The 13853-nt window shown below is 46.5% G+C and overlaps 1 protein-coding gene across 11 annotated transcripts in view; it reads left to right on the plus strand.

The window, feature by feature from the left end:
- Positions 1 to 3950: 3950 nt before the first annotated feature.
- AKAP13 (A-kinase anchoring protein 13) overlaps positions 3951 to 13853 on the plus strand; it is a 201322-nt gene continuing 191419 nt past the window's right edge. For 7 of the 11 annotated variants that reach the window (XM_085070406.1, XM_085070413.1, XM_085070417.1 and 4 more), the window contains exon 1: positions 3952 to 4107. The gene's annotated coding sequence lies outside the window, so the exon portion shown is untranslated. Of the gene's footprint in view, positions 4108 to 13853 lie in introns of all 11 variants that reach the window. The other 4 variants (XM_085070408.1, XM_085070415.1, XM_085070412.1 and 1 more) reach the window with 1 other exon arrangement.

Genomic DNA, 13853 nt, shown 5'->3' on the forward strand with positions numbered 1-13853 from the left:
ATGTCCTTTAAACAATATTAACAGGAAAGTTTTGACCAGAAGAAAAAACAGTATTTATATCAGTGCTTCCAGTGCTATATGTAAGGGGGAGTTTTGAGAGCTTGATGTTAGCCCAGCTTATCAGCACACGGAGGGGCCCTGTGAGCTGCAGAGGTGGACCTGCTAGATGTGCCCCACCAATTGAGCAACTAAAATGACATCTGCATGAGCAACTGATAAGCACTGAATCCCAGAATTGAGAAATCATCACAAAGAGCCGTGATGAGCAGCTGGGGTACACAGTAGATGACACCTAGATGCAAGTCTGCCCCCTTTCTCCTCCCACCAGGGCCCTACAAACTTTCCACGGAGGGGCAGAAGAACCCAGGGTACTTGCTTTGAATTCATTAATTTAGTTTTGCAGGTCATTAAGTGTTTGAGTTTTGGGATGAGTTTTACTGCAGTTCACCCATTCAACACTATCTCCCGTCCCAAGGGCAAACTCCAATGTCTAATGATTGTGACACACTAAGCATTTTTACATTTTAACTGTGATGATATATATAGTACACAGGAATGGGCTAACTTCTCCTGAAGGCTGCTTTCAGCCACAGTCCATAATTCTGCAGCAAAGGTTGTCCCTCTCACAGGACTTTAGAGATGCCATTGGTAAAGTTTGAAGAAGGAAAATGATATTAAAATCTCTTCAGGTGTAGCTGCAGTTATTCTGAGCTACCAGGTACTGGCTTCAAACAAGCAGGGACACAAAGAAAACACCACACACTGTTGCCAGCCACGCTAATGCTCAGTGTCTCAGTTTTGTAGCTGCTTGGATATGATGAAAACAAATCTTTAATCATTGCTGCTTCCATCAATGCACTGCACTCTGTTTTCTATTCAGTTGCAAGGACAGCTCATTTCCAGCAAACAGGAACAATGCGTGCATATTGCTAATTCATGCCTCTACACACAAATGTTCAGATTATGTTGTGCAGAACCAAATTCCAGTCTCATTCACGAGTGCAACTCACACTTCAATCCAGTTCCCTAGCAAGAAGCAGGGTGCCCTGCAGCAAAGCTTGTGACAAATTAAAAACCTGGAAGAGGCAATGAAAGAACATCTGATATATTTTATTATTTTTCTATAGGGTTTGAAAAGCAGACCTGGACTTACAGCAGAGGGTGGGACCCCAGGGAACTATTGTCAGAGATGATTTGAAGGCAAATGATTTGTCAGGAGGTTGGCAGCCACAGAGTGCTGCACAAATTTCCCTTAATCTACTGCCTCCCTGTTTGGGTTTGTGGTGATATGTGGGTGCAGACAGGATATTTTGATATAAAGAATTTGGGGGTGGATAATTTAAAGACTAGAGTGCAGACTAATCATGGGGAAATGAGAGCTAAAAAGATATGTTAACTGCTGCTGAGAACAAGGGCTGGGCATCTGAAGTGGCTGATACAGCATTTTTGTGGCAGATGCTTGGTGGTCTCTGGTCCTGGGGCATCCCACAGGCCAGGAGGACCTGGGCTAAAATCTAAACTGAGACCCTGTTCAACCCCTTGGCAGTCTGGGGAGCTGCCTACCCATCCCACAGCGCTGTCTACCTTTGCTAATCCCCTTCCTGAGTTACCACCGGTGCCTGGCACTCCAGGCATATGTGGGCAGCTGGAGAAGCCCTCTTTGGCAGGGAATATTTCTCTAAGGAAAACTGCACCATCTCTGCCTGGGTTTTGATTCACCTTCCGTGACTGCACAGGCCAGAACACCTTTCATGAATGGAGCCAACCAGCTGATGCTGCGCTGTCTTTTCTCAATATTTTCCATGCTAATTTCCCTGCCTCCCAGTTTGGAATATTATGACTATGGTAAATGCTCCTGGGCAGCCCTGATGGCAGACAACCTTCACACTTTTCTGCAGAAAAGACTCCCTGAAAGCATTTTCAAACACTTTGCAGGAGCACCACGTATGAGCCCATGTGCATGGGCATGTACAGCTGGTACAGACTCAGAAAGCCCCTGCTTTGGGACTTCTGACCCCCACAATGTGACTGGGGGGCACCTACAGCAAGGCCAGGGCTGTCTCAGCTCCGGGTGAGGCAGCAGAAGACAGAGATTGATTTGCCAGGCTGGAGCTGAGAAGCAAAGAAAATTCCATTGATGGGCAACCAAGAGGGTAGAGCTAAAGATCTCGGTGTTCTTGTGATGGAAAGTTTTAGGCAGGTGCTGCCTGTTCCCAGGCTAGCTCGCTTACGATTGCTTCAGACGAGATGAGGTAGGTGGGGCTGGGCTGGGCTGCGTCAGTCATTGTTGGGTTGGCGCCTAGCAGGGGACAGTTTCGTCAAGACGTGGCCTTTCACTAGATGGTGCTCTTTGCTGAGCCATCGCTGCGACTGACCCCTCTTCTTGGATCTGGGAACTTCCAAGGGATCTGCCTCAAGCCTTTGTTGTACGGGTAGCAGGAAGGCAAAGGAAAATATTTTTCCAGGGTCTCTGCTCTCGTGCCTTATTTTATTGGAGCCATATAAGAAAAAGCTACTGCTTTATATCTGGTTGTAAAGGGTGCACAATGCTGGTATGTTTCAGTCTCCAAAATGACCAAAATGCATAAGCGATGAAACCATTTTTATTGCTTCAGTTGCTTTAAACTGAATCAACAGGGCATATTTGGAAGACAATGCCAAGTTCACATGCAGGGTTTTCAGCAGATAATCTGTACTGTACACAGTGTTGGTTTTTCTGCTCTACTTAGAAGGAACATGATGTACGGGAATTACCTGCAGCCTTTGCCCAGTGCTCTGACCAGCAGCACGGTCTCTTTGGAAAGTATTGTGAAGTGGTTTTGGGGTGGTTCTCACGAGGTGATGTATGTTCAGCTCAGCACTGATTTTGTGGACATGATCATCCAGCCACTGCCAGGGCTAGCAGGATACACACATGAGCAGTAGGAGAAGCCAAGTGGAAATGTTGGGCCACCACATATACACACATTTCCAAAGAGCTTCCAACAAAAATGGTAACTGAAGGCAAGTCACCACCACAAGAGATCAGGCATCTTCACTCTGCAGGGCCTCCTCCAGCCCAGCCGCACACGGACCACAGACCACATGAGCTCATTTGCTAATGGTGGGTTGCCGTTTCCACTGCTTTTCTGGGGCAAGGCGTGGGAACGGTACGGGAGATGTTCCTCCATCAACCCTATGCACTGCACAGAAGTGTAGGAGAACCAGGAAAGAGGGAGAGCAGCAGGACGAGGCTGCGGCTGGGCTGGTGGGACTCGAGTGGAGCTGCTGGGTTTGCGTCAGGTACGGATGGGTGGCAGATTATTCCATTAACAGCTGGACAGCTTGTGCTCTGGGCACCAGGAGAGGCTTTAACTGCTGGAAGGGGGGACGCAGAACTCCAACAACCAGAGCAGGCCCTACAGCTGGAGCTCAGCACGTGGGAAGGCAGGATCCTAGAATCCCAGAATGGTTTGGGCTGGAAGGGACCTTAAACATCACCCCGTTCCAGCCTCCCCGCCTTCGGCAGGGACACCTCCCAGTAGCGCAGGTTGTTCAAAGCCCCATCCAGCCTGCCTTGAACACTTCCAGGGATGAAGCAACACCCAGATCCCCCTCCGATCAAAACAAACCCGCAGCCCAAGGAGCTGCCCGCCCGCTTTCACACCCGCACCACCGTGTCACCTACATGCAGCCGCCTCTCCCCCGGCGGCCGAGCAACCGGGAAAGGGCACAGGCGAGGGGAAGCCCCCGGGACAGGGGGCGAGGGAATGCCCCCGGGGCAGGGAGCGGGGCTTTCCCGGCGCTGCTCGGCCGGCACGGCCAGAACACAGCCCCACACAGTTCCGCCGACCCCGCTCGGCCCCGCAGCCCCGGCCCGGGGCGGCCCCGGCGGGGCGGCGCATGCGGGGTGGCCTGGCCGGCCGGGCGGGCGCGGGGCGGGCGCGGCGCAGGCGGCGGCTCAGGTTGCGAGGCGGCAGCCCCCGGCCCTCCTCCCCTCCTTCCTGCCCGCCTCCCCGGGCGGAGAGCACCGGCCCGGCCGCCTCCTCCGCCCCCTCCCCGTCCCCGTCCCTCTCCCTTCCCTCCCGGCCCCGCTGCCAGGGGCGAAGCCGCCCGCCGGGCCCCGCGGTGAGTGTGCCCCGCCGGAGTTGGGCGAAGGGGTGGGGGAAAGTTTGGGGAGGCCGCCGGCGGGGGCGGAGGGGTGGGCGCTCCCCGGGGACGGGGGTGTGCGGGAGCCCCCCTCCCCTTCCCGCGCCCTCGCACGCTTCCCCCGCCCTTCCTCCTCCTCCTCCTCCTCGTCCTCGGGGGGTTTTTCTCCGCGCAACTTCGCGTGCAGCCGCTGCGGGCGGCCCCTCTCCTCCGCGTGGCTTCATTCCTTTTCGCGTTGCGCCTCTCGGTAGTTTTTCATTTATTCGGAGTGTTTTCTCGCGCGGCTGCCCCCCGCCGCTATTGTCTCGGGCCGGGCCGGGCGCGGTCCCCTGCAGCCGGGTGGGGTGGCGGCTCTGCTGCCCGGGGGACCCGCGGGGACGAACCCGCCGTGCCCGGCTGGCCCCCAGCCTCCCTGCCTCTGCAATCATTGATACCCCGCTCGGAGCACCCCTCCGGGCTCGCAACACAACTTTGTGTCTCAGTTCATTGCACAGAAAGTCATCGCGGAGTCGTATCGAGAGTGCCCCGCAACACGCTGGTGTTGGTGTGTTTCACCTCTGGGTCTCGGTGGCCTTTGGTGTCACTCAGAGGGTCATTGCCATGGGGCCTGTTTCGTGCGTTCACTCAGTTTCTTGAAAATATAATTATTTTTCTTCCTTCTCGGAGTGCAGACACTTCTTCTGAAGCAAATGCTGGAGTTTCTGGATGAGAGTTGCGAAAGGGTAGTTTTTCTCTAACCTGTAAACTCTTGGGGTCTATTTATTCACCTTCTGTGACTCTGTTGTCCCTGCGAGTCATATAGAGGAGTTGGGATTTTCAGTCTGATTTTGCTGACCTCTGGAGTTGGTTCTGCTCCAGTGTCCTTTACAGGGCTTCATGTTAGCTGGAGGTTGGAAGTGGGAAAAAAGTGGTTTATAAAAAGTTGGTTTGTTTTTGTATTTTGGTTTTTTTTTTTAAGAGTGTGCTGTACCAATTCTGCTGTGGATGACCAGATAGGGATTCGATAAAGGGATTAGAAATCCTGTACTGCTGTAGGACAGTTGGTCACTGTGGCTCTCTGTAACCTCTGTCAGCCATAAAACTTTAGGTACTCATGGAGATATGCGATGCAGTAGAAATATGTAAAGCATGTAGCTTCAGAGCTGAGTTTAGACAGTTGGTCTGAGATCCATGGATGTCTTGTGTGCTGGGAGTTTTGGCTAATGTAATCTAATCGGTTTTAAAGGGCCAAGCTACGTTAATTCTGCTTGTGGTGACTCTCTTCAGTCCCTTGTCGGGTGTGTTTCTCATGTTTTACACGCCCTTGCTGAGCTATTGTGGAATTGTAAGGGTGAACCAAGTTCCACACAGGTCCTTGAAGGTAAGATACTAATGATTCATTTATTACAGTGTTAGGGGAGGTGTATTTTTATGCATAGATACCTCAGTAGTGGGAGTAGATTGTTAACCTCATATCATCCCTGCCTGTGGATAGGAGCTGCTGTCTGTACTAGAGGGACATTTGCTGTGCTTTGGGACGTGATGCCAGTGCCTCGTTGTCACACTTTAAATTGGGTTTGTTTGGCTTTTTTTGTTTTCCTTTTTTTTTTTTTTTACAAGCCTGATATCAGGGTATGGGTGCATTAAGCAAGGTTAATCAAGAGGATCATCTGGGCATGTGTTTTCCCTTGGCACGAGTTCAAGTGCATACCTGTCTTTGGCATCCATGGGTTGAGCCTCTCTCCGTCGCCCGTCTGTCCTTGCAGCGCTGCCCGGTGCTGGGCAGACGGGCTAGCCTGGGGCTGTTGCTAGAAGGGCACGGATGTTGAGTTCTGCCAGGCAGACAGGTTTTGTAGGTAGCCTGAATGACGAGTCCCCCGCAGGTCGTGTGGATGAGCTGTGCTGCGTGACGGCGTTCCAGCCCGGATCTGCTGCCCGGCTCCGGCGGCCACGGATGGCCAGCATAGCCTGGGAGGTGAGGACACGACGTGTTCAGAGCAGCAGAGTCCAGCCAGGGACTGCAGCCAGAGAGAAAGGCAGGAGCTCGATGTTCCTGATTTACAGCTTCGCTGCATCAAAGGAGGGAAACGCAGTTAAGAGCTCAAAGCTTCTCATAGGAACAGAGCTCTGCCAGGTACTATCCGATGATGGATGTTTTTAAACACAGTCTGTGTAGCGCAGCTTTGAGACTCAGGCATATGCAGAACTCACTAATCTCTCAGCAGGATATACTTGTGAGTAAGCTGTGTTCTGGTCTAGGGTACACTCCTGTGCTAAGAGGAGGATTAAGTACTGTTAAAGGAATCTGGTTACTCTATCCAAAGCATGAATTAAGAACAGCAGTCAATAAATTATACCAGAGGAAAAAAACCTTGGTAGGTTTATTGGTGGTGTTCACGTTCTCCTGTGTTACAAAGGCAGTGGGGTTCTTTCATATAATTTTCTGCTGGAATAATAACTTTTAATAAATAATTACTTAACAAAAAATCGTTAGTAGAAGCTGCAGTGCCTGCTGTACCTACTTCTTTTCCACTCTGTTTCCAGGACACCGACATATCAGTTTTCTCTGCCTGGTATTTGGTGGTGATCCACTGGCCAATAAAACCGACCTTGAAGCAGCTTGGAAGCTTTTGTGCTTATTACTGTAGCTGGTTATCTCTGCAATCTACTTGAGTGCTATTAAATGCTATTTCTATAGGGGTTCCCCACACAGGCAATAAATAGCCTGTAGTCAGCTAAACCACACAGCTGATTAGTATGGAGGAACTACTTGGTTTTGGCTTGGCTCTACTGGTGGAAGGCACTGCAAAGAAGCTAAAAACTTGAGCAAAAGGCTAGATAGTCCAGGAGGCCGTAAAGGCACAATACTTCCTCCCTGTGTGATTGTGGCCCCACGTTTTACCAGTCTGCTGGAAAGGGAGTTGGCAGTTGGCGTGGTTTCCAGCTGGAGGATAACTCCTCTCTGCAGGCACATGAGAGGCTGGATGTGGAAAGCTGGGGTGGAAAACACCTTGCAGCTTGCACCTTGTGATTACTTGGTGCTGCTTGGTGCCAAGTGCTCATGTGCTTGCTTGCATTGATCACCTGTAGGACAGATAAAGGTAATGAGTGACGTTCTGAAGCAGCTGATAGCTCTGCTGTAAACAGAGTCCTTCTTTGCTGCCCTGGGGTTTGCCACAGGGGCTGTAATCCAGCTGGGAGCCTGGTTCAGGGCTGGTATGCACCACCTGGTCAGCCACGTCCAGGAAGCCCTGCACCTTTTCTAGACCAAAACTAGTTTTTAGGGTGTTGGATATAATGGGATTTTTATGAATAGCTTAGTCATGCTTCACTTTTTTTTCTCTTCTGAAACAGCTGTCAACAATCTCACTGTGGGGAGGGAGTCGGCCACTCCTTGTACTTACTGAATAGTCAGACACTTCAGCCTGGCACTGCACTTCTTAGTGGCTTTTGGAAACAAAGCCCTGGATGTGGCACAATGGCTTCTTTTTATTTATTTATTTACTAAGCCTGCCTTCTTCCCTTTGCAAATGACCTTTATGCAGATCTAGAAGGCAAAGCCCATCACTGGGAGTTAGCTGGTTAGTTACTTCAGTTACTGATAAGAAAATATGGCAGTGCCCCAGGAAAAGCAGCTATGCTGGGAACTTGTTGCTACACTGAAGCTATACAGATCTGTTTCAGAACGACGTGTCTCTATATATTTATGGTGCTTTGTCACAGAAAGAGGGTGGCTCCTCTTGTAATGTCTACATGACAAATCCTATAAACACTTTATTGTCCTTCTGGAGACGGCTGGTGGAGACATGCAGTAGGTAAAAGTTTCACTGTCATCCTGAACTTGAACTGCAGTTTTGTACTCTCTTCTCTTTTGTGTGTTGATGTAGGCATAAGCAGCCTCTTCCAGTTCCTCAGCTGGGCCATACTGGGGTTTTTGGGTCTGTTCAGCAAACCAGACTGGGAAATGGATGCCAGTTAAGAATACGTTATTGTTTAGTCTACACAATTCGTGTATCAGTTAAGAAAAAAAGTTCATTCTTTACCTGCATCGGTTACCTGACTCATGTTCCTTTGTGTTACCACAAGCAGCTGCTGTGGCAGAGGGTCTGATGCTTCCACCAGGGGAAACCTAAACTCCTGGAAGTGCTTTTCTGATTGCAAAGATAGCATTTGACTGCAGTGCCCATCCCTGTTTTACAGCACGTGAAGACAACGTGGGAGATGGATGTTTCTGAGATAAGCCAGTGAGTTAAAAGTCAAAGTGTTTAAAGTTCTGTAAGACAGCAATTATTTCTGTCAAGAGGGAAGAGAAATCTTTTCTGCAAAATAAGTTCTGCGGTTCTAATAATATTTTTTTAAAATTTTCTTTATAACCATTTTAGGTAGGCTGTTAGGTTGTTGAGGAATGGGAAGAAAGTGCAATCACAAATATTTTAAAGTAGTCAACAGTCCTTAAAAAGTATGCAGTGTGACATCTTGCTAAAAGTAAGCTTTAATTCTGTTGTAGCTGTAAAGGATTACATGTTGTGACATGGTCAGGCAGTCTAACAAGACTATTTTATATATATTTAAAAGAACCATAAAAATCCGATGCCAAAGAGTTTATTGGGTGATTCTTTGCTGGCCTAGCAATGTAGTTCTCACAGTCCAAATGCTCAAATATTTAATCTAGGATAAGGAAAAATTACCCCTTCAACTACTGTCAGCACCTCCTACAGCAGTACCATTGAAGTATTACTGTTGAAATACAGTATATTCTGAGCTGTATATTCCAATATAATACAGTATATTCCGATGTTTTGGGTGCAAGGTTGGGTTTGGTGCCTCTGGGTGAGGACTGCTGGTGGTTTGGGCCTTGGGGGCTTCCATGGTTGGTGTAGGACCTTGGTGGTGGCCTTGGCTGCAGCAGCCAGAATGGTGCTTCTTCACCAGTGAATTTGTAATTCTGTAGCACAGGTTCACTTGACAAAGTTAATTCTCCTGGACTGCTTGTATTTTTCTTTAATCTCTTTCCCCTTCATAGAGACTGTGAATTCACTTTTATATTTTTTTAAAATGATCCGATCTCTTGAGTCAAATTTTCCTTTTTTTTTAAATTTTTGTTATTCCATAAGTTGCTCATAATAAATAATTTTCCCATTTGGCTGCTCTTGTCTTTCCAAAACTGATCATAGTTTTTTGTTCAGTCAACGTGGCAACTGAACTGTCAGAGATTTCTTGTAGGTTTGATTCTTTCATGAGGTCACCTTTTGATTTCCTTGAAAATCATGGGGTGGAGCCTGATTGCTCATCGGATCCTGTGGAGTTGCTCTTCTGAGATACTATTTAAAATGTATGAGTGCAGGTAGTTGCAAGTGATCTATTGCATCTTTGTTTCAAGCACTTGTGAAATTTTCTATTAGACTATGCAAAATGTTTAGCATTTGCCCCAGCAACTTCTGATGCCTTCTAGTCCCTTTTTGTATTTTTTTTTACTACTTTCAGGTGGGTGATCTAACTTTCCCTTTAGTCTTGTTGCTGAACTGTTTTTACCTTAATGTTACATTTGCAAAATACAAGGTGAGAGATTTCCCCAAATTGTTTTTTAATGTGAGATGTTATTTACAGTGTGACAGCACCACTGAGATTAGCCTGATCCAGTTTAAAAGAAAGGATTTAAGGATTTTTTTCAGGTTTTATTTCTGAGTGCAAGGGAAAATAAAATAAGCGATGAATTATGTATTTAAATACGAGGCTGAATTTTGGTGAGACTTTTTCTCTGTGAGCATGATTTAAGGTGGCCATCTTAAAGGTCATTTGATGATGATGATGATGATCAAAACTTTCTGTGGAGAGAAAGTGCCTGATGTGTCATGTTTGAGTCCTCTGTGCTTTTTATCACCCATGACTAATGCAAATTGGAGCAGTAAGTTATGTTAAAATCTGTGACATATTTGTATCTTCATCTGAACCATATCTGAGGTTTCTGGCAAAGTTACTTGGGAAAGTAAATTTTTTTTCCCAGTGTGTCTCAGCCCTCAGTGGTGTAACTGTTCTGTAAGTCTGAATGCTGCACTTAATAAAACCATTACAAATAAAGATTTTGGCATGGAGCAGTTGTTCTAAACCGGACTGTCTTCACACTCAAACTACTGACTCACCCATTCTTTTTCCATGGATTAACACACCTGGCATGTGTCATGCATGGATGCTGGCAGACTCATCGTGTCCTTGCAGGTATCCCTGTTTTCAGCACAGGGAAGACTGAAGTGGGAGTGTGAATCTGCACAGTGACCTCCTGCAGTTAAAAACCTCCTGGTGGAAGTTGATACTGAGGGTGGGTTTGCCCAAAGGCTCCTTTTGCCATGTTTCTGATGTTGTTCTGCTTCTGCCACTTTTTAGGGATGCACAGAGTGGCTGCTTGTGTGAACTCAGGGCAGCAGTACAAAAAGTGCTGGGTCAGGCTGTGGGTTGTCTGGCCTTGTTTCCTGCCCCGTGGTGTTGTGTTGTGGGTTCTTGGGGAGGTGTGAGAGCAAGAAAAGTCCACACTAGTTCCAGTGGGCACAGTGGGGTTCAATACCAGCATGTGTGGCATATTTGGCTTCCAAGCACATGTACTTATCAACACCCGGCCAAATCTTGGAATTTGCTGTCAATAGGAAAAGAGGAAAAATAAGGGATGCTGAGGGGTGAGATTGCTGAAGGGAATGAGTCTTAGTCACTTTACACACACTGTTTTCCCTCCTGTGTTTCCTCTGGGATGCTGAAGCCTTTGGTCACATAATAGTGGTGGGACAATGAATGCTTGGATGGAGGAAGCAGGTGTTAAAGGAAGGGGGGAAGTGATTTATTTTTGGGGGGAAGGGGGGACAGGATGACCATATTTGACCCTTATACAGACTAAGTTCTTCTGGCTCATGAGCTGGTGTGCACAGCATTCTTCCTAATCTTGAACCCACAAGTGAGATGGCAGCAAAACCAGGACTTGCTTTTTTTGAGTTAATATCACTTAGTGAGTCAGCTGAGGAGTGAGGCTTACGTGATGTACCTCTGGTGTTACGTGATGAGTTCTATTGTTTTGTTCCCTGTTACCATAAATCTCTCATTGCAGCAGCAAGGCTGCAGTGCTGACGGCACTGGACATCTTCAAGTCTGCATTTTGTACTTGGGAGTGCTGGTTTTTAATCGTTTAAAACCAAACTGGAGGTGATGGAGTTTACGTGTGACCTAGATGAAAACGGTTTCTGTAGTCTGATCTGAAGGTCTTTGAGATGATGCAGAGGTTGATTCTGAGATGATGTAAAACAGGCTGCTCCATGTGCTGTGTAGCAGATGTGTTTGCATCTGTAACCCAAAGACTTCCCATCCTGGGAGTAATGACAACACTCCATTTTGGTGGGGTTTTCAGCCTGTGCAGGAACCTCTCTTGAACATGGGAGTCAGTTTTTCCATCACTGAGTGTTTTGCAGCCACTCCACCCATTTTTATGATGAGTGATCATCGTCTAAGAGCACAGTGGAGCGCAAGAGGTGGTGAGCAAAGCTTTTGTTGCATTAAATGTAAATGTTTATAGTTTCTCTTCTCCTAGCAGCTGCAGAGAGGGTAGGTTGTCTCAGCTGGGTAGAAAAATAAAGACTAAACCTCTTTTATATGTACTGTCATAAAAGAAGGCCTTGAGTAATAAACATTCATTTCACAAGGTCCAGGTGTCTCTTTACACTTCTGTGTGATTCAAGGCGAAATGTTGCTGCACATGTTTGTTAACTGCAGGTTTTTCTCTATTGTAGTGCAGATGCCAACAGGAAAACACATACATATTTGTCCTCAGACCCATTGTGGGAGGTTTTGTTGGTGCCCACTGTGTGGCTGCATTTAAGTGCTGGTGGCTCCTGATGAATTGGTCACAGGAGTATGAATCTATTTGTATAGTGGGGGCTTGGGAGTCTCCAAAATTTGAAGCTGGTTTTCCACCCTGGCCAGAGCTACTAATTAATTTTGGAAGAGTCCTTTGGTTATATAGCCTGAAGAAGGGTGTGTGTAACATGGAGCCTGAGATTTGAGCACTTAACTATAAAATGCTTTTAACTAGCTTATGAAAGTATTTTCTTGAGTGGGTGCCTTTCTTGTCTCTCTGTAAGATGCTGATGGGAGTGGAGTTATGGGAGCAGATTTCTTGAGAGCCGTTCCACACTTAAAACCGGGCTTTGGTCCCTGTTTTCATAAGCAGTGTGTTAAGCTAAAAAAAGAACAAGACATTGCATGAAGAGCTTACCAGTTAAAACTTTGGATAATAAATATGTTTGCATGGTGTTAAGAGGATTAATTGTGAAGTGCATTTAAAGTGGGAGAATTAAAGAAGTGTTTAGGAGCTGTCTGCGTGTCTGTGTGTCACGTAGGTCTTGTAAATTTGTATCTCCCTCCTTCCCGTCGATTTCAAGTTCTGTTTGTTGATGGTATGAAATTTACCTGTAAGTCACGTGTTCTCCTGTGTTCTGGGAATTTTGCAGTTTACCTATGGGCAGTGAGGTGGTGAAATGTTGTGGTTTCAGATGGCACTTCTGAAGAAGAGGTGCTCTTCTGGATGTGGTGTGCTTCCTTCTGCAGCTGGAATTGGCTCTGCTTAAACCATGGGGTATAATGCTTAGACCTCCCTGGTTTTTCCTTTATCAGATTAGCTAGGATTTTGGCAGGACTTTGTACTACTTTTTCTTAGCCAATCAACTTGCATGTGAGTGTTTAGCAACTTTCTTGCTTTATAATCTCAAAGTTCAGAAGTCATCAGGTTCTTTGAGACTAATAAGAGCTCCTATCCCAGCAACAGCTTACAGCAGGTGGAGAAAAAGAAAACACTTGAGTACGTGGAGAGCAAGTTTTGAAATGAAAATTCAAAGCTACTTGAGGAAGACGGAGGACCTGTGGCAAAGAAAGTGTTTGAAAATGTATACATCTTCCTGAAGCTACAAAACATGAGTGTGCTTTTTACCCTTTCTTTCCTGGATTATTTACAGGACTCATCCCCTCTGTGATATCAGTTAATACTGTGAGATGGCAGATAAATGGCAGTCAAACAGTTACTGTACAATTGCATTATATAAAAAGATTAAGCATTATGATAAAATGTATCAAGTGAGTATAAACTTATCAAACTTTTTAATACTCTGCTTAGAGGAGTCTTAATTTTCCCTGCTCCCTCCACCCAAGAATTAATTTGTAAAATCTTTGCCAATTTTTATTAAAAAATCTAATCTGATCAGTGCTACTGATATTAATTAAGAAAGAAAAATACCATTTGCATAAATACCTGTGTGTATTTATGCCTTGGGTTTGTGGTATCTCAGTGCCAAGAGAAAACTTAGGCCATTTTGAAGGAAACATGCTCTAAGTCTTGTTGAAGTTTTTCTTTGAATAAGTACATCACTTGGTGTTTGCAGTGAAGGAAATAAATTATTTTCTTTGCAGGGCTTTTTTTTTGATTCTTATCTAAGTGTGGATCTGAGCCACTAGATACCTTGAGGATGAAGGAAACTTGATTTAGTGTTCAGTGGAAGTTGGACTGAGGAGCAGGAGCTGTTGCACTGTGGTTGTGTTAACATGGCTGTGATGCCCGGCAGAGCAGTGTTTTAAATTCTCACACAACAAATGTACAACTCTGTCTACTTGTGACCTTGTTGCTTCTGGCTGGGTGGGAAAAAAAAAATGCCCACGATGGAGAGGAGAGAAAGAGCTGTTGGGATGCTGCTAGATGAAAGGCTAGCAGCAGTGGGGAA

This window comes from Lichenostomus cassidix, chromosome 10, assembly GCF_008360975.1.
Source record: "Lichenostomus cassidix isolate B80296 chromosome 10, HeHo_3.0, whole genome shotgun sequence".
Taxonomy (NCBI): Eukaryota; Metazoa; Chordata; class Aves; order Passeriformes; family Meliphagidae; genus Lichenostomus; species Lichenostomus cassidix.